Below are 9,309 nucleotides of genomic sequence, written 5' to 3'. Positions count from 1 at the left end.
GTCCATCTCTTCACACGCAGTGACTCTGTCCATCTCTTCAAACACAGTGACTCTGTCCATCTCTTCAAACACAGTGACTCTGTCCATCTCTTCAAACACAGTGACTCTGTCTATCACTTCACACACAGTGACTTGTCTATCACTTCACACACAGTGACTTGTCTATCACTTCACACACAGTGACTTGTCTATCGCTAACTCTCCCTGTACCTACCTATACCGTAATCTCCACTCTGCTCACGCTAACTCTCGCTATCGCTATTTATTGTCCTCTGGGTTCGGCTCTCAATCTATTTCCCACTAACACTTGCCGGGCTTCCCACTCTTCGCATCTCTCTCTACCCGCTGCTGTTTCCACTTCTCGCCAACTCTCCCGCCGTCCAAATCACCTAGCGTTTTTATCCCCTTTCCAATCAGCCTTAATTAATTGCCACGTGCCTCGCTGGCATTATCCCGTCAGCTCCGCACCTGTCCAACGTCCCAGACTCCGTGACGCCGCCACTTAACGCTAACAGCCTCTCGACCAATCACAGCCCTCGTCCCTTGACTCCCTTAATTACTTTGGCTTGTTTACGCCACCCGTGACTTCATCGCCTGATCGAACTTACATGACCCACACTGTTTGTATGTACTGTATATGGCCAACTTACCCATGTGTATTGTCTACTCCACTACATATATATGAATAACGTGGGGAGCGGTGGTGTAGTGGTTAGCGCGCTGCGCTACCAGCCCCGGCGGCCATGGGTTCAATTCCTGCTCATGGCTAACAACAGTGACAATTATCTGAACCGGTTCTGGGCCTCCCCATAGGTCGACTCAGCCTCAAATGAGTTGTACCTAGGTGCTGCGTGCAGCAAACATCGCCACTTGAGAGACGAAGGCGGCCCGGGGTAGTGTCGGCCACCCATTCCTTCTTGTGCCATGCCGGCCTTCACAGGTGCTACTCGCTAACAGCACCCGCCCCAACATTCTTGTGAGATGTAAATTACATCTCACAATCGCTTCTAATAAACATCACGACACGTGTAGAGGCTATTTGGCCGCTGTTATGAATTTCCACACGACGATGATGATAGTCCCACCTCGTTGAGCTATGGGGCCATCAATAAATGACGTCACGCGATTTTGGCCGATTTTTACCCCCCCCTCTAGTCACATGACGTCACAAAAAGTCAGACCCCCTGAAATATGACGTCACAAAACTCTGCCCCCCCCCCCCAAAAAAATGCTTCAAATCGCTTTAAACTATTGGCATTGTAGTGGCGCTGCACTCTGATGTTGTAGGAGAAAACATTTATTTAAAAGTTTATTTAATTAAGTAGAACGTGTTGTTTATATTTATTTAAAGTTGTGAATTTTGATGTGACGTCACATTTCTCAACCCCCCCCCCCTCGTCACACATCGTCACAAATTTCTGACCCCCCCCCCCACCCCCCCATATGGTATTTTAACAGGCTTAGTGCGGCCTGGAAGCGTATTATTAAATAATACAAATTACAATTCCTTACAGAGGAAACACATACTAATGATCTGATTACTAACGTAGCATATAATTACAATAACACACATTACAACTCATTGCTAATCATAGCAATTGACTGATTACCAATCTATTATATATTTACAATACCCCCGCCCACCCCGCCTGAAATCACTGCACCTGCATGAGTTAAATGATGACGTCACCCTGCTGGCGAATTGCCCGATGACGCTGGATGTAATTACAAGCGAAACGTCACAGTACTACTCAAAAACTGTAAATGTTGTGGATTCACTCTTCAACACCACCGGTGGGCTAAAGTAGTGAACTATTTATGTCTTTTGTCAACGTGACACTTTTTTGCTGATTGGCCGTGTCGGGTGGTGGAGGGTTGCGACACATTTATAAATAACGCGATCTAACCCAAACACCTTTATTATGAACAAGTGGTGCAAGTAGTGCAAGTAAAGCGAGTGGGTTAGACAATGGGGGAGGGGGTAGAGACAGGGGGAGAGAGAAGGGAGGTAGAGAGAGAGGTGGCGCTGAAAGGTGAGGGCGCAGTCCAAGTGTGTTCGACAATGAGGGGAGGAAGAGGGTAGAGATAGGAGGAAGCGAAGGGGGGGAGGGGAGAACGGGGGGGGGGTAAAAGTAGTGCCTTTCAGCTCCACCTCATCTCTCTCTCTCCCCCTGTCTCTGCTCCCTCCCTCCCCCCATTGTCTAACGCACGAGTTGTACCCCCCTCTCTCCCCCTATCTCTACCCCCCCTATCTCTACCCCCCCCCTTCTCTACCCCCTCCCCTTCTCTACCCCCTCCCCTTCTCTACCCCCTCCCCTCTCTCTCCCCCTCCCCTCTCTCTCCCCCTCTCTCTCCCCCCCCTCTATCTCTCCCCCTCCCCCTCTATCTCTCCTCCCCCTCTCTCTCTCCCCCTCTATCTCTCCCCCCCCTCTATCTCTCCCCCCCTCTATCTCTCCCCCCCCCTCTATCTCTCCCCTCTCTCTTCCCCTGTCTCTGTTCCCCCTCTCTCCCCCCATTGTCTAACGCACACGCTTTACTTGTGTAAAGGAGTTCCCGACGACTCACTCGGAGGCTAAGGTAAGGTAGGGGCTTCCGCCAAGGTTTTATTACAAATCTTTAACAATACACAGGAGGTGAACAACTCCCCAGGGGTTAGGGGTCCCGGGCTAGGTCCCGACCCAGCCGGCTGCCCTGTGCTGTCTCCTGCCCCGGCCGTGGGATCAACCAACACGGCCGAGCGAGGAGCACAGCCACCTCTAGCCTGGCACTGTGACCTCTCCCCTATCCCTACCCTCTTGCCCCTGGCTCCCCGTTCCACCCTTCTCAGACCCCTACTCTCCAGCTACGACCCCGCTTACGTCACGGGGTCCCCCTTTTTATCCTCGAGGAGCCGTGACGTCACTCTGCTGCCCCGAGCGCATGACGTCACGTCATCGCCCTGGACAGCGCAAGTGACGCCACTTCCCCATTCTACTCCTCTACATTTGCACTACTTGTGGCGCTTTGCCCCTCCTACTTTTGCGCTGGCTACCCCGCCCGTGCTGTTTACGCCGCACAACTTTGCACACTTTGAAAGCCCTGATGAGCAGTTGCATTTGGAGGCTTGCCCCCTCTTTTCTCTCCGCCTGATGAAGACTGCTTGTGTTGCGATCGAAACATCGTGGGTTTTTTTGTTTTTATTATTTAAAATGTATGTTTTTTTATTTAATTGTATTATTATTTTTCTCCCAACAGAATATGAATTCCTGCAGTCACGAAAGTTTGAGCCAAAATTTTACAATGATTACGCTTGGCTTGTCAACGCAGTGGTAGAGAGTATTACATAAGACGTCGATCCCTCCCCCTATACCCTGTAACCGACTGTTTGGGCGGCAAGTGCTGTGATTAGCGAACATCCTGCATAATGCGTTCAGCATCTCCCTGACCCTGACGCCTGCTGTATGTTTAGAGTCTGCGTCTCTCTCTCTCTGCCCGTGGTCGTGTGGATGTTTCTCCGGGTCCTCCAGATTTTCCCTCCACATTTAGAAACATGCGTTTAGACGTCATCGCATATGTTTGTTATACATTTACACATGCAAAGTCACCTCATAAGGCTATCATTTGTAATAGCCAGGTCGCTATATATATAAAAAAAATATTTAAATTACAATGGACATTATTGGTTGGGTTATTCACATTGAATCACCGTATATAATGTATGCACATCACGTGTCCACATTATGCGTGAACATTGTGTGCATTCATTATGTCTACATCCTGCCTCTAATGTTGTGCGCTTTATTTGTTTACTTGCACCCTCTGGATCGGCATTAAAAGTCTACCGCAGAATTCGGCCGCAACCAAATGATTCTTCCTCACCGAGGGCCACATTTGTGTTCTCTTTTGGAACCCAGCCCCATATGGAACCAATTGGCAAACAAATCGAACGCTAGCACGGCACATCTCGGTCTCGACATCGAGCTACTGCACAGCCCCATTTTGAGGTTGGGTGTATTTCACAAATTCCTGGGCCCAATTTTAGACGCCAGTCCCGTCAACTGGCGGTCTATGCCGAGGGTGACTGGGCCCGACAGACAAAAGTGACACGTGAATCATTCAAATAACGATTTAAGAGACACCTGTGACAGGATAATTCCCTGTGGCGGTTTAGTCCCGAACGCCAAATATATATCATAGTCGTCTTAGGGTACACATCATGGAAACAATGGGGTCCAGGCTGCAACTATGTCGACTAAACATTAAATAACAACCCTGGGTGTGTAAACATGAGCGGTGGGGATACAAAGGTGGCCCGAGCGGCCTTCGCGTTGGTCACCCATCACTTTGTGTGCCACAGTGCCGCACTACTCGCTACTAATAACACTTGCCCCTATAGCTTGTTCTAGGCTATACGGGGGATCTTTGTCTTTCTTGGGTATGAGTTGGCGGTGCAGCGGCTAGCGTTTTGCTGCACTACAATACAGCGACCAAGTCCCGAGTTCGATTTCCAGCTCACGGCAACCAACAATGGTAATAGCGATTATCCGAACCGGTCTTGGGCCTCTCCTCTGAGGTGGACTCAGCCTTACCTTGAGCGGGTGTGTAAGCGTATCAACTGGGGAAGACAAAGGCGGTCGGGCGTGGTGCTAGCTCAACCCACCTCCCACAGATATAACCATAATTTTTATTTTTATTTTACCAGGTAAGACCCACGGACCTAGGTAGCTTTTTTTTTATCAGAAGCGACCTTGCCACAAATGATAGCTCAACGAAGTGGGCCCATCATCCTGTGGACATTTATAGCATCGGCCAAATAACTCTGAACGCCTGATGTTCATTCGTGTTGCTGTGCATTCTATATGTAGTATATTGTAACAGCTCCGATAATGTTATCGAGTCCAGCATGACAGATTCATGCACACATCTCCCGGTTGTGCCTGTGACATCCGGAATAAGATGGAGTGTGAAATGTACAGCAAATTGATTTTTTTTCGCATTGCTCTGTGGCTCTGTTGTTCACGTGCACCAAACAAGATTTAGTTTTTTTATTTTAACTGAACGAAAAACTGTTATTTTTTTCCAGGAAAGGTCCACGGAGCAATTATCTTGTTTTTCAGAAGCAACATTGCCAGCACAAATGATAGCTAAACGAAGTGGCTTATCACGTGGAAACTTATTGAATTAGTTAAATACTCTACGCGCATGTTTCTAAATGTGGAGGGGAAAAACCGGAGGACCCGGAGTAACAATCCACGCAAGTACAGGAAAAGAGGCTATGTTGTATATTTGCCAAAAAATTATATTCATTGGGACAGTGTCTATTTTTAATATCATAGCTCCTTGCAGATAAATATGTGCATTAAGTGCATACTGAGCGTAAACAAAAACATAAGAGGCAGAACCAATTGGCATGAGATCCAGGAGTGACCCAAGGACATTTCTGAGAGATAAATTTACAGACGTTGTAATGGCATCAGCGTCTCCAAATAGCTGAGCAGAACAGTATGCGAAAGGGACGATCTGTGGCAAAACACGATAAACTCACTGACCAACCATGGACAAATACAGGGCAAAAATATAAGAATGTCCCTTGCCATTTAAACGACTGTCTAAATTCACAAAGCCTGGTGTCTGGAAAGTGTAAATGTTCAAATTAATATCCACGTGCATATGAATAATCTTAAAGATCGTGCTCCTACATGGTAATATCATAATAGGATGTATTGTTACATGACAATACAGCAGAGTCAGGAGGGTTTGAAAATGACTAATTTGCATGTGTTTATTAATGATCACCGTTATAACATACGGTCTAAGTTAAGCGTGTGAAACTTAAATTTTGATTTAAAGCTTTCGTGACTGCAGTAATTCATATTCTTAGTTTTTTCGGTAAAGTCACGTTGAAGAGAAACAACACATTACATAAAATCCGTGATCTGGTTCCGTCTGTAAAATATGTGATTCCGGACATACAATACCCTGGTGTCTACAAACTAAGTTGCCTCTGTGGTAGTAGTTACATTGGAGAAACCAAACGCCATGTCTCGGACCGCATTCGTGAACATAAAGCAGACCTTAAACACGGTAGGACCAACACCTCGGCCGTAGCAGATCATTGTTCTAATTCAGTAGGCTCACATGCCATTGACTTTTCCAAGACGGAGGTTCTTTGTAAGCCATCTGGCTTCCATGAGAGATTCGTTCATGAGGCTATCCACATATACAAGCACAGAGACAATTTCAACCGAGAAGATGGATTCTATCTTAGCAATCATTGGAAAGATTTGATAAACCATTTCAGTTCTTAATTGATTGTTCACGCTTACAGTGGCTTTCAGACAGCATACATTATAAAAAAATTCGTCTCCCCCCTCCTCTTTTCAAAAAAATAGATGGACTAGTCCTGGGCAAACTGCCAAATCGCTGCGCGTGACGCCAACGTTTTTTTTATAAATAAATAAATGTGCCGTTTAAAAATACATTTATGCAAACCAACACACCTGATGATGACCGTTTGAGTTATGGTCGAAACGTCGTGACAATTTTTTATTGTTTTATATATATTGTTATTTTGTTGTTTCTCTTCAACGTGACTTTACCGAAAAAACTAAGAATAACGTGTGAAACTTGATAATAATGGAATTATGGAAGATAATTTTGAAGTATTTAACCTAAGGATCACTCAAGACAATAACGTGTGTATATATATATTCTAATTGTCAATTCTGCACAACCAAAAATAATATGTATTCAAGGTGTATAGCCAGAGCCATGCCCAAAAGCCTTTGTCTTCCCAGTTGGTTAATCCGGACCGTTCAGGCAACCGCCACCGTGTTGATTGTGAGTGGGACTTGAACTCGGAAAACCAAGCTCATAAAAAGGGACTCGAACACCCAGAGGGAGTAATGCCATTTCACACTTAAACACATGGCTATAGGAACATAAAGTAGCTATGTGTTTACACAAGCCTTGGGATGACCTCCGGAGGAAGGGAGTATGATAGGATTTATTACATCAGGAGACAGGATATCTGTGGGCCAGAACCAAAGATGACTTGAGGCTGATCCGATGGAGGCTTGAGGAGTGTGAAAGTGGGAGGACCTTTGGGCTTTTGATGTGCCTTTAGAAATTAAATTAAATAAGCTAGACATTCTGAAAAAAAAGTACAAGGACTCCTCTACTTACAGACAAGTTAGGTTCCAGTGGTCTGTTTGTAAGTTGATATGTTCATAAGTACAACTGAGCAGGCACCCCCCACCCCCCGCCCGAGTGCTTTTTGGGCACTTTTAATCTGCCCCTCGGCACTCTTGGCATCCACAACAATGCTAAAAAATAAATAATAGAGGTAATAAAAATGGATGTACGGTATGCGTGATTGAACTCTTGACTTTCTACTCCAAAACTAGGTTTGCAATGGAGGCGCAGCACACGGATGCGGTAAAATTGTTACTTTGCTTGTTAAACCCAGGAATGCCTCGTTGAGTCTCGAATGTTCCTATCCAGAAGGGTTCTGCCAAGTTACCGGCATAAGTATTGCGATGATCCTGCTGCTGTGTGTAAGGGCAGTCCTTGACTTACGAACATAATTCGTTCCCGAGACCCGTTCGTAAGTCAATGACTCTGTAAATCCCACTGAGAAGGCACTGATCGTAGTGATGTAATGCGTTGAGGAAGCTACCTCCCCCAGTGTTATTCCTTAGAATATATTTATGTTTGTCCATTGGTTCCTTGGCGGGCGAACCAGTGTATAGTTCAGGGGCGCACCAAACTTTTACAACATGGTGGGTATGCAAGATACAACTGTGGACCTCTGTCCTTTCTCCCGACTCACTTTTACTGAAATGGCCACAGATGGTTTTTAATCCATATCCAGTAATACTTAGGCTATAACTATATATGTATAAACAATAGTCCCTCGGTTAAGTGATATTGGTTAACGCGTTTTTGCGGCTAACGTTTCTTCTCCCATAGTGACCCCATGGTTTCGCCAGGACGTTAAAAATGTTTACTGATGGGAACTTTGTTATGTTATGCGCATGCAGCGGCGCTAATTTCGGCCAATCAGAACACTCATAAGTCTGACTGAGCTAAGCCCTCAGTCAATCAGCGACGCCCATTTATGACTGGGTTTAGACCTTGGACTGGCTTTGTTTAACATTATACCTTTTTTGTTTTTGGCTGTAAACGCATTAATTATTTTAATGTATAATTCCTATATTCGATTAAGAGTTAGTTCGGTTATTTGTTTACGTGGAACTGATTAAAAACGTTAACGGAGAGACTACTGTGTATTATTGTTCTCATATATATATTTTTAAATAATTTAGTCTTTACATTTTCGTTCTGGTTTTCATATGTTGATTCGGGACCCTCTGTGGCCGAATGGGCCCCTATGTGTTGTATAATGCTGCCACATACCGCCAAGCATAGTTTTGCCTCCGGTATAGGTAGCAATACAGAGACGCCTCTACTTGCGAACACATTAGGTTCTAGAAGTCTTTTCATAAGTCGATTTGTTCGAAAGTCCAACTTTACTCCTGTCGATTCCAAACATGTTGTACATCATGCACACTAAACACGGGGAATGGCTTTACAAGTTGTATAATCTCGTGTACGTGTAGATGCCACCACTGCCACACAGGCAACTTGACGGCAATTTTTGTCCCTATCTCTGAAAGTTCGTAAGTCGAATGCTCGTGAGTAGAGGAGTCCGTGTCGTCATATTTCATTTTGCATCATTCATAACAAATGAATCGCGCAACATTCTACATTAATTATACCAAGAGGGCAAGCAAATTAATAATAATGAACAGAAAACATATAGAGCACCAAAACAAAAGGCGCAAACAAACAAAAAAGTTATCACAATGGAGAATTGAATCACTGAAGTCTTACAATCCAGACCACAATGCCAACGTCGCACACAAGCCAGGAGACCTTCACGGGAGGGCTGGCTGGCGGCGGCGGTGACCACTCGCGATTGTCCAAAATGTTATGTTCCTAATCGATCAGCGTATACATTCCTGGATGAATAGTTACAGGGGTGCAACTATGGGGGGCGGGGTGTGGCGAATAAGTATGGAAGCGTCATGCACAAGGGGGGACCCGAATAAACATGATAAACAGTTACAGTCCCAAAAAATGTTAAGATGTAATTTTTTTTTTATGTATTTGCAAAAAATTACCTGAGGTCTACCAAGGACCATGCATCTGTGGCTATTATTTCAATAGAGCGGCATAACGTTGCGCAATCCTCCACCCGATGGGACAGGCATGAACGCAAGACGCATGATAACTTAATCGTGAGTATTGCAACTTTTACATTTTTTC

General features: G+C 45.2%; 1 protein-coding gene across 1 annotated transcript in view; it reads left to right on the top strand.

The window, feature by feature from the left end:
* Positions 1–2,502: 2,502 nt before the first annotated feature.
* LOC116957620 (putative methyltransferase DDB_G0268948) overlaps positions 2,503–9,309 on the top strand; it is a 28,540-nt gene continuing 21,733 nt past the window's right edge. Inside the window, exon 1 of the mRNA XM_076056964.1 lies at positions 2,503–2,577. The gene's annotated coding sequence lies outside the window, so the exon portion shown is untranslated. The remainder of the gene's footprint in view (positions 2,578–9,309) is intronic.

Source organism: Petromyzon marinus, chromosome 79 (genome assembly GCF_048934315.1).
Source record: "Petromyzon marinus isolate PM22_M1 ecotype Great Lakes invasive population chromosome 79, UKy_Petmar_22M1.pri1.0, whole genome shotgun sequence".
Lineage (NCBI taxonomy): Eukaryota > Metazoa > Chordata > Hyperoartia > Petromyzontiformes > Petromyzontidae > Petromyzon > Petromyzon marinus.
The sequence above is the reverse complement of the archived record's forward strand: the minus strand, read 5'-3'. Positions and strand labels throughout refer to the sequence as shown.